Source organism: Procambarus clarkii, chromosome 66 (assembly GCF_040958095.1).
Source record: "Procambarus clarkii isolate CNS0578487 chromosome 66, FALCON_Pclarkii_2.0, whole genome shotgun sequence".
NCBI classification, from domain to species: domain Eukaryota; kingdom Metazoa; phylum Arthropoda; class Malacostraca; order Decapoda; family Cambaridae; genus Procambarus; species Procambarus clarkii.
The window spans coordinates 21,164,387-21,187,940 of record NC_091215.1 but is presented as its reverse complement, the minus strand read 5'-3'; the positions used below and the strand labels follow the sequence as shown (position 1 = coordinate 21,187,940).

Here is a 23,554-nt window from a genome sequence, read left to right as displayed (position 1 = left end):
TCATATCGACACCAAAAGGTGAAGCTGTTCCTCTTACTGAAGCTGTTCTTCCTTACTTCCTGTTAGAAGAGGTACTACGATCCATATAAGTCGGGTTTTCTGCATCACTCATGTTATGAGGGTGATTACGGGGGATTACGGGGGCAGAGTCATAGGATTATTTCCATATTCTGAATTCTCAATGTGTTGAGAAAAATTATAAAGCCACGCGAATCCGTTTCAAATTTTTTACTTGTAAATAAGTTTATTGCTGTTCATCGATTTTATAACAGAGCCGCGACGGACGGGCACTGAGCCACAGTTATACGCCACGGACGGGGCACTGAGCCACAGTTATACGCCACGGACGGGGCACTGAGCCACAGTTATACGCCACGGACGGGGCCCCTGAGCCACAGTTATACGCCACGGACGGGGCACCGAGCCACAGTTATACGCCACGGACGGGTCACTGGGCGGTGTTAAGTCACACCAGCCCAGCCTCCTGTGTTGGTAGTGCTTTTACTAACGATGAGGACCATAGTGTATATATAATGACGTACAACAATTAGAAAGAATTATGGAGTTGGACAAACCGGAAAACTATTCTTTTACGTGTGTTGTTTTGACAAACTAAACTCACCTAATACACGATATCTGAGGCCTTACTAGTCAGTATACTACTATCTAATAGCTAAATACATACGAATTTGTGACTATTGACGACCGTCACAATACTTACTATCTAAACAGGAGGATGGGTTGAAGGTGTGTGTATATATATATACATATATATATATATATATATATATATATATATAAAACGCGTGTTGCACAAAACTATAACGACTCTCACTCCCAGCACTTTAACACAGGCACTGTAACACAGAGGCACTGTAACACAGAGGCACTGTAGCACAGCGGCACTGCCCTAGTGCCTCATGCAAGAGGATAAAGAGAGAGGCACCCATTTGCAATCTCTGCAGAGAGCAATAAAAGAAAATCCTTATAAAGTCAAGATTCATCTAGGTCAAAATGAGACCAGGCAACAATGACTTACGCCTTAGTGAAGATAAAACGCGTAGAACTCCTACAGTACTCACGCTGGAGGAGGAGAACCGGTCCAGGGTTCTTATCAACCACTGATTCGAAACATATACATCTTTCCTCAATCTTTACGACGTTGTTTATATTTGTTAATCAATTGATCAACTCTGAAGCAGTATGAGGTTTGTTGATATCAATAACGACGTCGAGTTGTCAAGTGCCGAAATTTGTCAATCGTTTATTAGCTATTTCAATGTAGACTTTGATATTCGGGTGATCCTGGACAGGGTACCTGTAAGTCGGCCCCAGACAAGCTTAAAAGACAGGGAAGGGTGACAGGGTGTGTATATATATATATATATATATATATATATATATATATATATATATATATATATATATATATATATATATATATCTAAATACTATTAAAAATTCTACGTTGCTTAATTATATGTAAATAATATCACACATTCTTTATTTTCTCCGAGTGCGCAGATATAACTAAAGCCTTAATTTAAGTCTGACATAATAGTTATTTTTTTTACATTAGCATAAAATGTACACTTGATTTAATCTGATATTTTAACAAAATTCATATAACAATGCCTACAATAAAAATGTATACAATTTAACAATAAAAAACTTGTTTTATGGCTTTGATTTTCTTAACATTTCCTATGCTATAAATGCGAGAAATAAGTCACTCACAAATAATAAAAATATATTATTTTTTAACACTGCGTATTTCCATAAAAGTCACGCAACTCCCTGAACGGCAGCTAAATATAATTTACTGCACAATGCACGCAGGTCTCACCTACGTGGCTCCCGCAACAAAGTGGAAAAAATATTAAAATGTCCAATTTTGTACCACACTGCAGGAGTACGGCCACGCGCCTCTGGTGTCCTGACTCAGCCACCCGACGCGCCTCAGCCACCCGACGCGCCTCAGCCACCCGACGCGCCTCAGCCACCCGACACGCCTCAGCCACCCGACGCGCCTCAGCCACCCGACGCGCCTCAGCCACCCGACGCGCCTCAGCCACCCGACGCGCCTCAGCCACCCGACGCGCCTCAGCCACCCGACGCGCCTCAGCCACCCGACGCGCCTCAGCCACCCGACGCGCCTCAGCCACCCGACGCGCCTCAGCCACCCGACGCGCCTCAGCCACCCGACGCGCCTCAGCCACCCGACGCGCCTCAGCCACCCGACGCGCCTCAGCCACCCGACGCGCCTCAGCCACCCGACGCGCCTCAGCCACCCGACGCGCCTCAGCCACCCGACGCGCCTCAGCCACCCGACGCGCCTCAGCCACCCGACGCGCCTCAGCCACCCGACGCGCCTCAGCCACCCGACGCGCCTCAGCCACCCGACGCGCCTCAGCCACCCGACACGCCTCAGCCACCCGACACGCCTCAGCCACCCGACGCGCCTCAGCCACCCGACGCGCCTCAGCCACCCGACGCGCCTCAGCCACCCGACGCGCCTCAGCCACCCGACGCGCCTCAGCCACCCGACACGCCTCAGCCACCCGACACGCCTCAGCCACCCGACACGCCTCAGCCACCCGACACGCCTCAGCCACCCGACACGCCTCAGCCACCCGACACGCCTCAGCCACCCGACACGCCTCAGCCACCCGACACGCCTCAGCCACCCGACACGCCTCAGCCACCCGACACGCCTCAGCCACCCGACACGCCTCAGCCACCCGACACGCCTCAGCCACCCGACACGCCTCAGCCACCCGACACGCCTCAGCCACCCGACACGCCTCATACTCTCAAACTATTGGCGAACTTTTTCTTATAGGCGAAGAAAAAAGATTTTTCTTACCAGGATATAAGTGCCATATAACTTATACTCAAGCCCTGGTAACTAAGCACTCTGTAACTTGAGTGAACGCCCCTCGGCCCAGCATACCAGTTAAAATGATAGTTCCTGCATTATCATTGGCTGGTTCATGGATTTCAACACGGGCAAGTGTAACGTGATGAAAATCAAAGGTGATCAGAGGAGATAAGCAGCATTACAGATCTATACAATGAAAGGGAACTACCCCCTCTGAAACGACTAGAGAAAAAGATCTAGGAGCAGAGGAAGATTATAGACATGATACAGATTTATACAATACTTATGGGAATTGAATATGATTAAACAAGATAGAAGACTGAGAGATAAATCAGCGATGGAGAAGCAAGCGTAACAGTAGGAAAATAAAATGAGCTAAGCGATCAGGTTGAAGAACTCGATTCACAATTTAAAAAAAATATAAATACTAAGAAAACTACAGTCTGGAATCACTGAATTATACAACCGGCGACTGGAAAGCCCCCCCCCCCCGGTGCTGTAGCTCGATCCTGCAGACACAAATTGTGATTATAGATGCCAATAGAATCTATAATGTTCACTGAGAATACGAGTACTAAATGCCCCAACCCCAATGTGGGGGTCATAGTATGCTGCCTCACCCCAGTGTGGGGGTCGTGGTATGCTGCCACCACCCAGTGTGGGGGTCATAGTATGCTGCCTCACCCCAGTGTGGGGGTCATAGTATGCTGCCTCACCCCAGTGTGGGGGTCATAGTATGCTGCCTCACCCCAGTGTGGGGGTCGTGGTATGCTGCCACCCCCCAGTGTGGGGGTCGTAGTATGCTGCCTCACCCCAGTGTGGGGGTCATAGTATGCTGCCTCACCCCAGTGTGGGGGTCATAGTATGCTGCCTCACCCCAGTGTGGGGGTCATAGTATGCTGCCTCACCCCAGTGTGGGGGTCGTGGTATGCTGCCTCACCCCAGTGTGGGGGTCATAGTATGCTGCCTCACCCCAGTGTGGGGGTCGTGGTATGCTGCCACCCCCCAGTGTGGGGGTCGTAGTATGCTGCCACCCCCCAGTGTGTGGGGGTCGTAGTATGCTGCCACCCCCCAGTGTGGGGGGTCGTAGTATGCTGCCTCACCCCAGTGTGGGGGTCGTAGTATGCTGCCCCACCCCAGTGTGGGGGTCGTAGTATGCTGCCCCACCCCAGTGTGGGGGTCGTAGTATGCTGCCCCACCCCAGTGTGGGGGGTCGTAGTATGCTGCCCCACCCCAGTGTGGGGGGTCGTAGTATGCTGGCCCACCCCAGTGTGGGGGGTCGTAGTATGCTGCCACCCCCCAGTGTGGGGGGTCGTAGTATGCTGCCCCACCCCAGTGTGGGGGGTCGTAGTATGCTGCCCCATCCCAGTGTGGGGGGTCGTAGTATGCTGCCCCACCCCAGTGTGGGGGTTCGTAGTATGCTGCCTCACCCCAGTGTGGGGGTCGTAGTACCAGACCAGCCAAGATCACACCCTTCCCCCTGCCCGAGTATGCAAATATAAAAGCTTCTCCACACCGTGAGGGGAAACAAGAGCAGCATCCGCGGCCGGTATTGGGGAAGAGACGCAGTATTACAGCGATTCAAGATTTGCTTTGGATCTGAACAACAGACCAATTGGTACACCGGATGACCGGAGCACAGGAATGGTTGGCAAACAAATAAGGAGAGGAGGAGGCCATGGTGGGGTCGAGCACATGGGGAGGGAGGCCATGGTGGTGTCGACCAGATGGGGAGGGAGGCCATGTTGGGGGTCGACCAGAGAGTGATGAAAGTGGGGAATTGTCAATGTTGGGTCCGGAGTGCTGGCGGTGCATACAGGGGTCCTGTGACGCCCAGGGGTCCTGTGCTTCCACATAGCTTCCCCCCCACATATGCTGCTTAGCATTATAAATGTCTGGCCACGATTGTGGTAGAAAATAACAATAAAAAAAATACTAACACACACCCGGTCTTATCCAATAGCCGCTATTTCTTTATCACTCACAATCTGTAAACTTCCCGTTTTCTTTCCAGCGACGTCATAACAAATTCGTTCAACTCATATCTTTATGCTCGACTCTACATTATTTGTTGTGGCCGTGGTCGAGTCTATATAAAATACTAACTCTGGTGTTCGTTAATACCTTTCACGTTTGCTTTAAGCCATGTTATTTCTGGCCAGTTTTACTGCCTTAGGTTTAGTGCTCACCTAGTTGTGCTTACAGGGGTAGAGCTCTAGCTCTTTGGCCCCGCCTGTCGTTGTCTCGAGCGATACATCCCTTCACTGTACTTACCTATACTTATGAATAAGTGACTTACGGTCACTGATGATAGTGACCAGTCACCATCATCAACGTCAATGATGAACACATCAGTGTTCTCTGATGGTGCCATAGGCACAATCAGAGAACACTGTATAAACATCAGAGGTCCGCGGTTGTTCATGCAACGTCCTACCAGCGAGCATCAGAAATATTGCCGGAACAACCGTGGACATCTTCAAGAGAAAACTAGGCTGTTTTCTAAAAGAAGTTCCGGACCAACCGGGCTGTGGTGGGTATGTGGGCCTACGGGCCGCTCCAAGCAACAGCCTGGTGGACCAAACTCTCACAAGTCATGGCCTCGGGCCGGGCTTGGGGAGTAGAACAACTCCCAGAACCCCATCAACCAGGTATCAAGCAGGGAAAAGTGAGGTATAACTCTGTATGCCCCGACTACTAGCCTTGTGTCTGTTGCGTTAAAGCTTCACTATTCTAACTTTCACTATCCTTGTCGAACCTTTCCTTACAGTTGTGGCTGGAGGTGGCTTCCACAACTTCTTCACTTAGTGCAGTCCACTTGTTGACCAGCCGTACAGGGTACCAGTATTTCCTTACATTTCTTCGACTCATTTGCAATTCCTGCTTCCATGTGTCCTCTTGTGCTACTTTGTCTCGATTTCAAGAGGCTGTCCTTGTGCACCTTGTTTATTCTCCTCAGTATCTTCTACGTTGTCATCATATCTCCTATTTCTTCTGTCCTCCAAGGTGTGAGATCCAGATCCTTCAGCCCATCCTAATAACTTAACCCTTTAAGCTCTGGCAGTAATCTAGTAGCACTCCTCTGAACTTTTCAACTGTTTTGGCATTCCTCACTGTTTTGGTATCGTCCGCTAACATTGACACGTACGACCTCACTCCCTCGGGTAGAGCATTAAAATAAATTAGTAAAAGTAGTGGTCCGGGGACCGTTCCTTGGGGACCCCACTTGTCACATTCCTCCATCTGGAGACCTCACCTCTGACTGTGACTCTGTCTTCTGTCCTTCAGGTATTCCCTTATCTAGTTCAGTATTGTCCCAATTATCCCAGCTTGATTCTCCCAAGCTGGGATAGGTCGGTTTTTTAGGGATCCGGTCGGCCGAGCGGACAGCACGCTGGACTTGTGATCATATGGTCCCGGGTTCGATCCCGGGCGCCGGCGAGAAACAATGGGCAGAATTTCTTTCACCCCTGATGCTCCTGTTATCTAGCAGTAAACAGATACCTGGGAGTTAGTCAGCTGTCACGGGCTGCTTCCTGGGGGTGGAGGCATGGTCGAGGACCGGGCCGCGGGGACAATAAAGCCCCGAAATCATCTCAAGATAACCCCCTGTACACCTCTGCGCTGCCTATTACACCAGGGGTTTACTCAGTTTTTCATCCACCTCCTCCTTGAGTGGGATGGACAGCTCCGTTGCATCGACACATTACTGAGCAATAACTTCCATCATTTAATTTGTCGTCTTCCCTTCCAGTTCCCTCTCCCACTGGACCTCACTCAGAAAATCCCTCACCTTGCTGTAGTATCTACGTCTGCAGTCTCTCATATTTCTTAGTGTGTTTCTTGGTTTATCCTGTTCCTTTAGCTCCATTATGAACTGAAGCACGATAGTGCAGTGGTCACTTGCCGCTAGTGACCCAGTGATCCCATACTCTATCTTCTCCACATCTGCCTCGTTATGGGTAAACACCAAATCTAGTAATTACCTAAGTGTAGTTACAGGATGAGAGCTACGCTCGTGGTGTCCCGTCTTCCCAGCACTCTTTGTCATATAACGCTTTGAAACTACTGACGGTCTTGGCCTCCACCACCTTCTCACCTAACTTGTTCCAACCGTCTACCACTGTTTGCGAAAGTGAATTTTCTTATATTTCTTCGGCATCTGTGTTTAGCTAGTTTATATCTATGACCTCTTGTTCTTAAAGTTCCAGGTCTCGGGAAATCTTCCCTATCGATTTTATCAATTCCTGTTACTATTTTGTATGTAGTGATCATATCACCTCTTTTTCGTCTGTCTTCTAGTTTTGGCATATTTAATGCCTCTAACCTCTCCTCGTAGCTCTTGTTCTGGGAGCCACTTAGTAGTATGTCTTTGCACCTTTTCCAGTTTGTTGATGTGCTTCTTAAGATATGGGCACCACACAACTGCTGCATATTCTAGCTTTGGCCTAACAAAAGTCGTGAACAATTTCTTTAGTATATCGCTATCCATGTATTTAAAAGCAATTCTGAAGTTAGAAAGCGTGGCATAGGCTCCTCGCACAATATTCTTTATGTGGTCCTCAGGTGATAGTTTTCTGTCTAGAACCACCCCTAGATCTCTTTCTTTATCAGAATTCTTTAAAGATTTCTCACATAATATATAGGTTGTGTGGGGTCTATGTTCTCCTATTCCACATTCCATAACATGGCATTTATTAACATTAAATTCCATTTGCCAAGTGGCGCTCCATGTACTTATTTTGTCCAGGTCTTCTTGAAGGGCATGACAATCATCTAAGTTTCTTATCCTTCCTATTATCTTAGCATCATCAGCAAACATGTTCATATAATTCTGTATACCAACTGGTAGATCATTTATGTAGACAATAAACATTACTGGTGCAATACTGAACCCTGTGGTACTCCACTTGTGACATTTCTCCAGTCCGATACATTGCCTCTGATCACAGCGCTCATTTTTCTGTCAGTCAGAAAATTTTTCATCCATGTTAGAAGCGTACCTGTCACTCCTCCAATATTTTCCAGTTTCCAGAACAACCTTTTATGTGGAACTCTGTCGAAAGCCTTTTTTAGGTCCAGATAGATGCAGTCAACCCAACCATCTCTTTCCTGTAATATCTCTGTTGCTCGATCATAGAAACTGAGTAAATTCGATACACAGGATCTTCCAGATCGAAAACCATACTGTCTGTCTGATATTATATCATTTCTCTCCAGGTGTTCTACCCATTTAGTTTTAATTATTTTTTCCAATATTTTGACTATTACACTTGTCATTGATACCGGTCTATATCATTGACAAGTAGTGTAGATAGTCTGGTCGAAGAAGGGTTAATATACTCAAGGAAGGCCCCAGAAAACAGAAGGCTGGCATTCCGAAAGGGAAACTATGAGGAGATAAGAAAATTCCTATCAGATATAACTTGGGAAACAAAGCTCAGAAGAAAACGGCCCAAAGACATGATGGACTACTTCACACAGAAGTGTAAGGAGGCAGCAGACAAGATTCTCCCAGTCCAAAAGGAAAAAAAATTAAATGCAGACGAGAAACCTACGGCTTAATCAGATATGTAAGATAGCAAAGCAACTAAGTACAAGAAACTATAGAAATAATAGGACACTAGAGAGCAGAGAAAGATGCCAGAGCGCTAGGAATGAATACGTTAGCGTGAGTAGAGAGGCAGAAAGACAGTGTGAAAATGAAATATCAAGCAAGGCAAAGACTCAACCTAAATTGCTGCACAGCCATATCAGGAGAAAAACAACAGTGAAGGAACAGGTAATGAAACTAAGGATAGGGGTAGACAAATTCACTACAAACGACAAGGAACTCAATAAGAAATTTCAGGAGATCTTTACAGTAGAGCAAGAGGAAGTTCCAAAGATAGGAAAGGGAATATCTAACCAAACACCACTTGATGAGTTTGTGATTACCAGTGGGGAGGCTAGGAAGCATCTGCTAGAGTTGGAAGTGACAAAGGCTATAGGCCCGGATGGAATCTCACCATGGATACTGAAGGAAGGAGCATAAGCTCTGTGCCTGCCACTCTCCATGGTGCATAACAAATCACTGGTAACAGGTGAACTGCCAAAAATTTGGAAGACGGCTAATGTAGTCACGATATTCAAGAAGAGTGATAGACAGGAGGCACTGAACTACAGGCCAGTGTCACTTACTTGCATACCATGCAAGGTGATGGATAAGATTGTGCGAAAAAAGTTGGTGGAACAACTGGAGCGGAAGAACTTTGTAACACAACATCGGCATGGGTTCAGGGATGGCAAATCATGCCTCACAGGATTAATTGAATTCTATGACCAGGAAACAAAAATCAGGCAAGAAAGAGTAGGGTGGGCAAACTACATATTTTTGAATTGCCAGAAAGCCTTTGACACAGTACCACATAAGAGACTAGTGCACAAACTGGAGATGCAGGAAGGAGTGAAAGGGAAGGTACTTCACTAGATAAGGGAGTACATAAGCAACAGAAGACAGCGAGTCACAGTGAGGGGTGAGGTCTCTGAGTGGCGAGGGGTCACCAGTGGAGTCCCTCATGGCTCAGTCCTTGGACCTATACTGTTCCCGGTATATGTAAATGGTCTCCCAGTGGAAATAGACTCGTTCCTCTCAATGTTTGCTGATGATGCAAAAATTATGAGAAGGATTAAGACAGAGGAAGTTAGTATGAGACTACATGATGTCCTAAACAAACTGAAGGAATAGTCCAACAAATGGCTACTAGAGTTCAACCCAAGTAAAAGGTAATGAAACTAGGTGGAGGAAATAGGAGGCCAGACACTGGATACCGAATGGTAGATGAAGTTCTTCACGAAACGGGCAGCGAGAAAGATCTAGGAGTTGATGTCATGCCAAACCTGTCTCCTGAAGCCCACATCAAAAGACTAACATCAGCGGCGTATGCGAGGGTGGCTAACATAAAAACTGCCTTCAGAAACCTGTGTAAGGAAATTTTCAGAACCTTGTATACCAGGTATGTAAGGGGACACAAGTGGAAGATGAATACCCAAATCAGCCACAGACATATTAGAAAGAACTTTTTCAGTGTCAGAGTAGTAACAGACGGAATGCATTAGGCAGTGATGTGGTGGAGGCTGACTCCATACACAGTTTCAAATGTAGATATGATAAGAGCTCGAGAAGCTCAGTAATCTGTACACCGGTAGATTGACGGTGGAGAGGCGGGACCAAAGAGCCAGAGCTCAACCCCCGCAAGCAGAACTAGACGAGTACAGTTACTAATCTTGCCCCCCCCCCCCCCTCCCGACCACCCAATCAATTTAAACCTCTTGTCTCTACAATATAGCATCTGTTGTCGGAAATCTTTACGAGTTCCTCGACTTGAATTCCAATTCAGTACCTATTAAAGGAAGATATATATCTGACATACATTGTCAGGACGAGTAATCGATAGCTCCCAGGATTCATTCACACACACACACACACACACACACACACACACACACACACACACACACACACACACACACACACACAGCGGGCTTGACAGCTGAGTGGATACCGCTTTGTATTCGTAGTCCTAAGGTTCCGGGTTCGATCCCCGGAAACGCGGAAACAAATGAGCAGAGTTTCTTTCACGCTGATGATCCTGTTACCTAGCAGTAAATATATACCAGGGAGTTAGACAGTTGTTACAGGCTGCTTCCTGTGTGTGTGTGTGGGGGGGGATCAGTTGATTGACAGTTGAGAGGCGGGACCAAAGAGCCAGAGCTCAACCCCCGCAAGCACAACTAGGCGAGTAGACACGGCAGGAAAGCTTTCTCTACACCAGAAACACTTCTTTAATCTCTTATTCTCCCAAAAACAAACTTTACAGTCCCCCATAAAGCAGGTTTTGTTTAAGCTTCTCAATTTATGCCTCGTAAATTTTCCTAGAAACAGACACTTAGAAATTTACACAGCTGGATTTCACAGGCTGAGAGATTTTATACATTTTAATTTATACCGCAAGTGACGCAAATGCGCACTTTTATCACGAGCGTTGCGCACAGGAATTATATCTGGCTACGGCCAACATGTGCTCAGCATTAAGACATAATACACGTACTATATATATATAGCAGAATTGATATTAACATTAACATGTACAATTAAATTATATTTAGGTGAACGTATCCATTCACATTTGGGTTAGGAACAACAGACAGACCCGGACAAGCCAGTACAGATATTATGCTCAGACCAAATATATCATGTATACGTTTATATTATATTATATATATATATATATATATATATATATATATATATATATATATATATATATATATATATAGTTGAGAATCAGTTGAGAGGCGGGACCAAAGAGCCGAGACTCAACTGCCGCAAGCACAACTAGGTTAATACAGCCCGCCCGCACTTAATCTCCGTGAGACACTAGTCAAATATACTCAACTATTAATCCTAAATACACTAGACGCGCAAAGTATATACTACGTTCTGTATGTTAATACAATATGTTGTATCGTGGGAGTTGAATGTAGTGTATTGTAGCCACCCAACCTTTTGTATTGTAGCCACCCAATCTTTTGTATTGTAGCCACCTAACCTTTTGTATTGTAGCCACCCAATCTTTTGTATTGTAGCCACCCAATCTTTTGTATTGTAGCCACCCAACCTTTTGTATTGCAGTCACCCAACCTTTTGTATTGTAGCCACCCAACCTTTTGTATTGTAGCCACCCAATCTTTTGTATTGTAGCCACCCAACCTTTTGTATTGTAGCCACCCAACCTTTTGTATTGTAGCCACCCAATCTTTTGTATTGTAGCCACCCAATCTTTTGTATTGTAGCCACCCAACCTTTTGTATTGTAGCCACCCAATCTTTTGTATTGTAGCCACCCAATCTTTTGTATTGTAGCCTGTACCACCTCACCCCAAGCGAATATAAGCTTTGGTAGAGCATGGAAAATTTGTCTTTGAGAATGAAATGAGTGCCTTGCGAAACGTATTCCAAGGACACACCATAATATAATGTGAAAGTGAACTTTGGAGAGTTATTTTTTCAACTTACCTCGAGAGTGAAGAACACAGAAGAAATATTGAGAAGATTCGTGTTAGAATCATTAATCTTACACTTTTGGTCATATTCAACAACATATGTTTACAAGAAAGACTGCTACCAAAATATACTAATGTATATATGTACTCACCTAGTTGTGCTTGTCGGGGTTGAGCTTCGGCTCTTTGGTCCCGCCTCTCAACTGTCAATCTACTGGTGACATGTTGTCAATGCTGTCAATCTACTGGTGACATGACAGGGCGCCTGACAGCTGGGTGGACAGCGCTTCGGATTCGTAGTCCTGAGGTTCCGGGTTCGATCCCCGGTGGAGGCGGAGAAAAATGGGCAAATTGTTTCTTTCACCCTGATGCCCCTGTTACCCAGCAGTAAATAGGTACCTGGGAGTTAGACAGCTGCTACGGACTGCTTCCTGGAGGGTTGTAACAAAAAGGAAGCCTGGTCGAGGACCGGGCCGCGAGGACGCTAAGCCCCCGAAATCATCTCAAGATAACCTCAAGATGTTCCTCAGGTTAGTGAGCTCTATCATATCTACATTTGAAACTGTATATGGAGTTAGGTGTGTGTGCATTTACTATTTGTATTTACTATTTGAGTCTGCAGAATCGAGCTATTAGCTCTTGGACCCCGCCTTTCTAACCAATAAATTTTCCTCTATATCTACTACATATAATAATCTCTAACACGTACACACACACATCCCCAGGAAGGCGCCCGTAGCAACTGTCTAACTACCAATTACCTATTTACTGCTAGGTGAACAGGGTCATCAAGGTGAAAGAAACTCTGCCCATTTATTTCCATCACCGGGAATCGATCCATGGTCCCTAGGATTACGGATCCCGAGGGCTGCTTACTCAGCCACCAGGTGTGTGTGTGTATTCACCTAGTTGTGCTTGCGGGGGTTGAGCTTTGCTCTTTCGGCCCGCCTCTTAACTGTCAATCAACTGTTTACTAACTACTTTTTTTTCCCCACACCACACCACACACACACACACACACACCAGGAAGCAGCCCGTGACAGCTGACTAACTCCCAGGTACCTATTTACTGCTAGGTAACAGGGGCATTCAGGGTGAAAGAAACTTTGCCCATTTGTTTCCGCCTCGTGCGGGAATCGAACCCGCGCCACAGAATTACGAGTCCTGCGCGCTATCCACCAGGCTACGAGGCCCCATGTGTGTGTGTGTGTGTGTGTGTGTGTGTGTATGTGTGTGTGTGTGTGTGTGTGTGTGTGTGTGTGTGTGTGTGTGTGTGTGTGTGTGTGTGTGTGTGTGCGTGTGTGTGTTTGGGTCCGTACAATCCACTTTATTAGTTATATACGAATATACCCCTAGTTACTCGACGCCCTCTTCTTTAAGTTCGGGGGAAGCCCTTCACAGGGCCACACACTGCCACACAGCCCACCAGCAGAGCATATCTCTGGCGACCAGACAAACACAAAGGCCTAGGGGACCAACAACATTTCTATACGAATCATGTCTTACTCAGTGAAGTTCTATGATAAAGAGACTAAGTTTGGACAAGACAGTAAGAAACGGGCAGACTGAATACTACTCAAGAGTATTCGGCGTTGTCCCGCACAAGAGGCTTCAGTACACGCTAGAAAACCAGGCCACAGTATCTAGTAAAATACTAAATTGTGTAAGGGAGCAGCCTAATAGGACACTAACTGCACAAGTAGATAACTTAACCTTATCTTAACATACTAAGAAGGTTTCTGCCCGAAACGCTTTGCGTAATAGTGGCTTTAGGCATTGTATGTACTAGCTCTATCTATAAAGCCAACAAACTTTGTAAAATCTCTCTATGTATGTACCTTACCTAAATAAAAATTATTATTATTATTATTATAAACAGCCAATGAGGAAACGTCCTCATTGGCATGCCACGGTGTTCAGTGCTGTTCTTTGAAAACAAAAATAAATAGCATAGGTTAAAAATAGGATTCTCCGGTGACAGTATTTCTTGACGATCCAACAGCTGATAAGGAAAATGAAGAGGAGGAAACAGTGCAGGAATCTCTTGAGACTGGCCAGGCAGGGTCGCACATCTGGCTACTGGACTTGAGTCAAGTACCTGGGGCCAGATTCAACCCGTTCTCGCACTTGCTTATGGTCAATATTGGCTTATTTAATAAGTGCATATGTGACATACTAATTGATTGTGATTATTTTAGTTTACCTTGAAAAGCTTCATAGGAAACACCGACCTCACCTAACCTTCTTAGTATGTTAAGATAAGCATCTTATTGCTTCTTAAATATAATTATTACTTAACCTATACCGTTGATAGCTTAAGTAATAATTGTAAATAAGAAGCAATGAGATGCTTATCTTAACATAGTGAGAAGGTTAGGTGAGGTCGGTGTTTTCTATGAAGCTTTTCAAGGTAAACTAAAATAATCACAATCAATTAGTATGTCACATATACACTTATTAAATAAGCCAATATTGACTTTAAGCAAGTGCGAGAACGGGTTGCCAGATTCACGAAAGCCCTTACGCAAGCACTTACGAACGTATACATCTTTCCTCAATCTTTGACGGCTTTGGTTACATTTATTAAACAGTTTACAAGCATGATATCTTCCCATTCAACTGTTGTTATTGTTATAAACAGCCTCCTGGTGCTTCGGAGCTCATTAACTGTTTAATAATTGTAAACAAAGCCGCCAAAGATTTGAGAAAAGGTGTACAGGTTTGTAAGTGTTTGCGTAAGTGCTTTCGTGAATCTGGCCCCAGGCTACGAGGGTGGGGGCAGCAGTAAGGAGACCTCAGCAAGGATACACAATAAAAGATAAAGAACTTAACGGGGTTCTGTCAGATTAAAGGTATTGGGATAGACATAAAACTGAACCAGTCTGCGGAAGTACACAGAGTCACATCAGCAGCAGCACGGGCTGGTGAACATGAGGAACAAACTGTGCTAGAGTATGTACCACCAGCAAGGAGCCCCACAAATACATATAAACAATTGTGGCTATAAAGACATATACTTAGGACTGGTTCCAGAACTGAGAGGATTGAGCTTTGCGGACACATTGTGGAAACTAAATTTAACGACTCTGAAAGAATGGATAAATATAGAGGACGTGCTCCAAGCATTAAAAAATACTAAGAGGAAACGCTGAATTAACAAATGTGTATATTTATCAGTAACGTAGCGAGGGCATCTTGAGATGATTTCGGGGCTTAGTGTCCCCGCGGCCCGGTGCTCGACCAGGCCTCCACCCCCAGGAAGCAGCCCGTGACAGCTGACTAACTCCCAGGTACCTCTTTACTGCTAGGTAACAGGGGCATCAGGGTGAAAGAAATTCTGCCCATTGTTTCTCTCCGGCGCCCGGGATCGAACCCGGGACCACAGGATCACGCGTCCAGTGTTCTGTCCACTATGCCGCCGCCGGCATAGTGGAAAGCTGGACACACCACAGTAATCTGAACCTCTATACTTTGGAAATGAAGCCCAAACGTTGAAGCTCGGTCCTGCAAAATACTATCGCTGTACTTTTATGACTACAAAGTCTAATGAACGAATCCACAAGAGCCGTGACGAGGGTTCGAACCTACGTCCGAGAGGATCCCAGATGCGCCTTAATCGATTCCACCGAATTTTGCAATTCTTACACCATGTCGTAGCTCAGTCAATTATGGCGCGTCTGGGATCGTCTGGGACGTAAGTTCGAACCCTCGTCACGGTCCTCGTGGATCTGTTCATTTGATGCATCACACTATTGTGATTTCTGTGTGTACTACAAAGTCTACATCAGTCCAACTGAAAGTTCTAACCTACACCCCTTTAAAATACAAGTTTACAGGAAAAAAACATTGAACTTGTGTGAAAATAAGTATGAAGGGAGCAACTGGAAATGAAAAACACATTGTGGGAGTTACAAAAATGGGCAGAATGTGTGGGGTGGCAGCCGTGATTTACACAGAAAATAGAACAGAAAACAGCCGGAAACCCGAGAGAACACGAGACAAAAAAGCCAGTATAGGAATTTCCTGGAGAAAACAGAAAGAGCCCATCATATAAAGAGCCAAGTGACTACTTATAGGGGAACTTCAATAAAGAAAATGAATACATTCAGAAATAAAAATCGTCGTGGAAGAGGGAGACAGAGCAAAGGTTGTGGCAGAGCAACTTCCTGACTCAACATGTTAAGAGCATACACCACATAATGAGATGACCTACAGCCTCAGGCTAGAGATCTTAATGTTACGGTCACAAACACAAAAAGTGCACTTGAGAATGAGCGAATACAGCAGCATGTTGACCTTTGAGTGCGTGGGCTCACGAGGGGAAAAGGGTGAGGACGACGACCATGCATATGGCTAAAGAGACTCACAACGTTAAAGAACTCTTGCAGCCAACAGTGTGAAGAGAACTCAAAGAGGTAAATCCCACCATGTATAAAAACAATCTTTGAACAAAAACAGTATAAAACCAACTCAAATTTTGACAAGACATGTCTTGAAGTAAGGAGGAACAAGAGGGCTTGCAAATGACAACTGAGAGAACAAAAAAAAAAACACAAAAAGAGAAGAATGAGTATGTGAGAGTAACACGATCAAAGAAGTAGTATGAAAATTACATTGCATCCAAGGTAAAGGATCAACCCAAACTAATGCACAGTCGCACGATGTGTTCCGGCGAGAATTTTGCTATAGTTTGTTGTAACTGACTTGTGTTAGCCAGAATGTTGTTATTGAGTGTCTTCTTGTGTTCCCGCACCTGCAAAGTTATGTGCAACATATGTCCCATACATAGTACCCTTAGCCTTCAAGAACACCAATCCAGTTAATTCAGACTTTAACCCGAAACGCCTGACTAATTCTGACTTTAGCCCGAAACGCTATGCGTACTAGTGGCTTTAGGTATTATGTACTAACTCTATCTAGAAATCCAACATTATGTTTGTAACTAATCCTATGTATGTACTTTTACCTGAATAAACATTTGATATGATTTGACTTCCTATTTGTAACTGAAGGTTCTCGAGGAGTGGGAACACTGTGGCCACTAACTTAACATCGTCTCGTGGCCTTGGGTTTGCATAGATGCTTCTTAATGTGACAACCATTTCGTTACACAGAAATCACACGAACAAGATGAGAATTAAATAATCAACGAGAAAATCAGCTGTAGCTCTGGGGTGACTTAACTCGCGACCGCGAGAGAGACTTACCTGGGAGTCTCTGGGACGGGAGTTCGAGTCATCTCAAAGCTCTAGTTGATTTTCTCAACCATTTCATTCCTAGGACTTGTGCGCGCGTCCAGTTGTCCGTCGAGCAAGTTTGAAAGCGTTTGTGTAGTATTTACCTGCTTCCAAGTGTATTGTGTTAGTCACCGAGTCTAGGAATGAGCTGTGAGGTGCCGCGAAACACAGATGTTTGAAAATATTTCTGTGTGAGAGCACCAATTACCGACGAAAATGGATTATATCACAATCTAGAAGCAATAGAAGCCACCTCAATATACAGCCCAATGTGTGATGAGACTGAGTGCCAGGAATCTTGGCACCTTATTCGACGAACAGTCGAAAAGTAGGGGCTCAGGAGCTAACACTTTCCTGATGACACACCCGGAGGACAATACAACAAATGCGTAATTAGCATAAAATATTGGCGTAGTGATTATAGAGCATTCCATTGATCTGGGCTGTAGGAGGCTCTAACCGCAGACCCCAAGCTCTATCGACCGAGCTATTGAGTAGACTTAGTAAGGAAATTTACCCTATTAAGACTACTCAATAGCTCGGTCGATAAAGCTTCGGCCACACACGCGTGGGGGTCAACGGTTCGAGTCTCCTAGAGCCCGGGTCAATGGAATGTTTATTTCTACGTTAGTGTTGATGACTATTTATATGATTTTAGAGTATTTAATGTAAACAGTTTAGTGTTTTGACTTAATTTTTGGTAGCAGCCGGTCAATATTCTTTTTAGCGAGTTGAAAACCTTATCCTTTGTATGGCTTTTGTGTATTTTATTATATATATATATATATATATATATATATATATATATATATATATAAATATATATATAAATATATATATAAATATAAATATATATATATATATATATATATATATATATATATATATATATATATATATATATATATATATATATATATATATATACATATATACATATACATATACATAACTCTTTCATACCGGTTTATAAGGTTTTTCTTTACAATTGGGTCAACACAGTTTTCATGTTGCTCTCCCGACGATTTTTATACCGAGTTTTCCACTCGGGAAAGAGCCAATAGTACTCTATTGGCTCTTCAAAAGGGTTACACAACCTGGGCCTTGATTGGGTTCTAAATGGAATCCGATCCGTTTATTATTTAGCTTTATACTTAAATTATTTATCTTAAAGCCTCATTAGTACCCTGGGATATATTTAATTCTTGAAAAATAATAAAACACAGACAAGTGTTGTTAGTTTGTGTTGGTCACATAACCCAGGTATACACAATTAGGTTTCTCAAATTTTTACCTTAGCCTAATTATTGATTGACAGTCTATATTAATTATAATAAACATGCGTAAATTGTCACTTGCGAAACAAACCTTCAATAAAATTACATATTCATTATTCTTTACTCTGTTTAAAATTGCTAATTTTTGATAGCATATACCATCAATAACACGTGGAAATGTCGCGCAAACTGATACTTAAAAATCACTGATAAAAAAACAATATAACCTCCCAGCAATTTTGAAAAACTATCTTTCCAAATTGTAAAAACTATTATGTTATGATACATTACAAATTTGTTCGAATGCCATATTCTACGTTTAGTTTTAAGCATATTTCAAGGAAATGAACAAATCTGAAACATTCAATAAGATGCTTATTGTATACTGTACTTGCATTGATGTCACTTCCATAGCCTCCATCTCTGAATCTGATTGATGTTTTTCCGTAAAAAAAAACGCAAATGTGAATCCGAGGTTTAAATCTGATGTTCAACGTTTCAACATATGAAGTTCATGGCAGAACACTTGTTACTGAGATCACACACAAATGTTGTTATGTTCGGTGTTCACCGGCACCATTATAGAGTTACACAACGTAAAGAAATAATCATTACGAAAGAGGAAGACACACTTAGATTTGAACCATGAAACCGAGAGCTTCGTATCTGGGTTTCCCAGTAACGAGTTCAGACACAGGGTTTTGGGGTTTAAATGTGTAGGTGTACTCAAATAGAAAACATAAATTAAATGTACCTTTGCCCTCTCCCCCCCCCCCTACACACACACAAGAACACACACAAGAACACACAAAAGAACACACAAAAGAACACACAAAAGAACACACAAAAGAACACACAAAAGAACACACGAACACACACACACACCCTATTTGAAAAGGATAGAAAAGATAAGACCAGACTCCAACTGCTGCACAGCAACATCAGATGTTGAAACATGTTTTGAGAAGACATGTTTACAGATAGTGACAGTGACAATGAAATCGCATGATGGTGACATTGCTATTCGGATTGAGTGGTACACGAACATTGGGATCCACTGACTTTAGAAGCATTGACTTAAGTGTTAAAGAAGCCCAGTGAACAAACAGAACTTGAATTGAACTTGAATGTGGTCAAGACAGACTCTATACAGTGCCTCAAATTGGTTTACACTCCCTTAAGTGTCCGGGTAGTACAGTCGGGTTCGTTCTAGACTCAATCAAGAATTCCGGGTTCAAATCCCAGGCGGCACAGAAATGGTTGGGTACTTTTCCAATCGCCTAATGTGCCTGTTCACCTAGCAGTAAATAGGTACCCAGGAGTTAGTCAGCATGATGCGGGGTTGCTTCCTGGGGAGGGTATGTAATTTGACCCATGGTGGGGGGGACCTCGATGTAAGCCTAACATGTATATTTCATGTATAAACTGGCTGCCTGTCCCCCAACACAATGAAGTATAATTAGTATAAATGTGGATATGACACAACCCAGAGGACACCTAAAACTTATTCACCAACCAATATATTAAAAGATTGAGAGGCGGAACCAAAGAGCTAAAGCATAAGCTTTGCAAGCACATGCAAGTAATTACACAAACTAGTTTAAATATACCATTTTTTACTTAATTACAATTGTGGCCTCGTTTTCTACTGTGTGGGTGCATTAGGGATCACAAATATGTGACGAGGCTACCTGCACACAGCCCAACAGACTTGCCCAGTCATATACAGTCCATCCACCTGTTAGATCGTACTTTTTATAACTATGTACACCATAGTACAAATATTGACGTACATAAGCAATTAGATATTATAATTTTGTACTATTCACTTCATAAAAGTCTGAAAAATGCAGCTAAAAAAAACAAATATTCCTAGGCTTAGTCTAGCACACATATGTACTATATTAGGACTCGGATAGCGTCTATTAGGCCTAGGAAGGTTAGGTTAGTTTACTATTTCTCCAACATAAGTAGAAACTCGTTTTCCAGTTTGGCCAAATGCAATAGTACAGATTTCTACATTCTTCTTGCGTTGTATGTCGACATATGTACTATGGTCCTCATTCTTGCTGCAAGTACTACCACAACAGGAGGATGGGCCATCATAAAGAACACACTATCAGCATAAACCCACCACATTGTTGGTTTATGCAAATTCACCACATAAACCCACCGCAATGGGTGGGTGAGTAATGCTGAGGAAGATGGAGCAAGTCCAGAATCTACAAGACTATAGCCATAAAGGATAAAGGTCTAAGCTATAAAAGGTAAGAGGAGAAGGAACGGAAGACATATGATCACAACGTACAAGATACTTGGTAAGGACGATAGCCATGGTGTAGAGGAACAGTTTTTCCACACGAGTGGTAGAAAAGAAGATATTGCGTAAATATGCATGCGGAATGAACTGGGATTAGACATTAAATTTTAATTTTGCTCCGTAAAGCAAGTTTGCTGCGTCACTCATCCTGTGAGTGAACGTACCGCCCAAGCAGCATGTACAACAACCCCCCAATAGGAAGAAAACCCGCTGGGTCAGAGAAATAGTCACCTCCATCAGCAGTTTTAAAAGCAGCTGTGGTTGGAAGTCGGAGCAATAACTGCACCACGTTCCCTATACATATGAATCAACTCCCACGTGCTGTATATAAAAATTTGTCAAGCATCAAAAGAACAAATCAAGCAGGGGAGGCTATGCAGTCGAAGTCTGATGAGTACACAATGAAACTTACCTGAATTAGCTGGCTGGAGGAAATGTTTGATTATCGTTGGTAGGAGCGTGCGAGTCTCCAATATTTTGATTTTCATTGTTGACAAACTGCGAGTGAAGACGTGTGTGTTGGTCTGCGCGCATCCACTGTGTGTAGGGGAGGGTTGACGGGCACTGGAAACCACCCTCTCACGACGTAAGCTTGGCGCTTAACCAACTGAAGTCCCGCTTGATAGTTAGGGTGGCGAGGCAACACATGGCTACAAGAGCCTCGTAGCTCCTGGTCCTGACACACTTCACTGGCGGCTCACGAGGCTCTTATATACTAGCCTAAAGTGATTATTAAACTGAAAGTGAAGTCCAGCGAGGGAGCTTGCTTCCCTTCTGAGAAATTGAGAAGTTGTGTGAAACTTCAGCACAAGTTTAGTAATACTAACAATGCCAAAGTTCTCGATAGAAAACCCCCTGACACAATATTTACCTCTTTTTCATGGTTGGCCGAATTGATTTAAACAACTTGTTTAGTTGACAAACCAGCAGCCTAATGACATGTATCAATAACCGGGGAATTGCAGGCCACAAACTATGGATGTTTCAACACTGTCAACTCCTCGCCCCTGATGTATAACCAAGTTTACACCAGCAGAACTAGACGAAAACATGACTTAAAACGATTTCCTCTGCCAGAAAACTAAAAAAAAAACTAATTAAAATATATCTTTCAAATGTTCACTCTAAAAGTAACTCCTCCGTCTCTTCATCAAATAGGCCTAGTGAATAGAGGAGTGAGGATTGTGTGGAGGAATGAGAGGCTAGAGGCGGGTGTCCTGCTGGGGAAATGTGTTCCTCCGGCGGCTGCCGCGCGGGACGGACTGGCCAGATGTTGACACGCCGACGCCCGCGTGTCTACTGAAGGGCTGACCGCCGCTGCCTCCCTCCCGCCATCCCCCCACCACCCATCCCCCAGCCACCCTCGGCACCCATCCCTACCCCCTACCATGAACGCCGTCCACCCCTTCCCACTCCCCGTCCACCCCCTTCCACATCCCGTCCACCCCTTCCACATCCCGTCCACCCCCTTTTACATCCCGTCCACCCCCTTCGATATCTCGTCAACGTTCACTCTTACCTTCAGCATAATAGGTTCAGTAAGTCCATAACTCTGGACAACATGGTTTCAGAACAGGGCGCTCTTGCCTGTCGCAGTTGCTGGACCACTATGATATGGCATTAGATGCTATGGAAGACAAACAAAACACGGATGTAATTTACATAGATTTCGCAAAAGCCTTTGATAAATGTGACTATGGTGTTATTGCACATACAATGCGTTCAAAAGGAATTACCGGGAAAATAGGCAGATGGATCTACAATTTCCTGACTAACAGAACCCAATGTGTAATAGTCAACAAAATAAAATCCAGCCCATCAACCGTGAAGAGCTCAGTCCCCCAGGGTACTGTGCTTGCTCCAGTACTTTTTCTCATCCTCATATCGGACATAGACCAGAACGCAACCTATAGCACTGTATCATCCTTTGCAGATGACACTAGGATTTTCATGAGAGTTGGCAACATAGAGGGCACGGCATACCTCCAATCAGATGTAGATCAGGTCTTCCTATGGGCTACAGAAAATAATATGGTGTTTAACGAGGATAAGTTCCAGCTCATGCGCTACGGAAAAATTGAAAATATAAAAACAGAAACCACGTACAAAACTCAGGCAAATCATAACATAGAACGAAAAGACAATGTAAAGGATCTGGGTGTACTCATGTCGGAAGACCTTACCTTTAAAGAACACAATAAAGTAGCCGTCACAACTGCAAGAAAAATGACAGGTTGGATAACAAGAACTTTTCACACTAGAGATGCTATACCGATGATGATACTTTTCAAAACGCTTGTGCTCTCTAGAGTGGAGTACTGCTGCACAATGACAGCCCCTTTCAAAGCTGGAGAAATTGCTGACCTGGAGAGCGTGCAGAGATCCTTTACTGCTAGAATCCACTCAGTAAAACATCTAAATTACTGGGACCGACTAAAGAGCCTAAATCTGTACTCCCTTGAGCGCAGGCGGGAGAGATACATAATAATTTTCACGTGGAAAATAATTGAGGGGCTGGTCCCAAACCTGCACACAGAAATAACATCACATGAGACCAGGAGGCATGGCAGGATGTGCAGAATACCCCCGTTGAAAAGCAGAGGTGCAACAGGTACTCAGAGAGAACTCAATCAACATCAGAGGCCCGAGACTGTTCAACACGCTTCCACTACACATAAGGGGCATAACTGGCCGACCCCTCACAGTGTTCAAGAGAGAACTGGATAAGCACCTCCAAAGGATACCTGATCAACCAGGCTGTGACTCATACGTCAGGCTGCGAGCAGCCGCGTCTA

At 44.1% G+C, this 23,554-nt stretch overlaps 1 protein-coding gene across 4 annotated transcripts in view; it reads right to left on the bottom strand.

Annotated features, from left to right (window-relative positions):
* Positions 1-23,554, bottom strand: part of LOC123769351 (potassium voltage-gated channel subfamily KQT member 1) — an 874,235-nt gene that overhangs the window by 766,073 nt on the left and 84,608 nt on the right. For 2 of the 4 annotated variants that reach the window (XR_011223844.1, XM_069309855.1), the window contains exon 1: positions 21,172-22,038. The exons of 1 other annotated variant lie outside the window; for it this stretch is intronic. The gene's annotated coding sequence lies outside the window, so the exon portion shown is untranslated. Of the gene's footprint in view, positions 1-21,171; positions 22,061-23,554 lie in introns of those variants that run through there. One more of the 4 variants, XM_069309857.1, reaches the window with a different exon arrangement.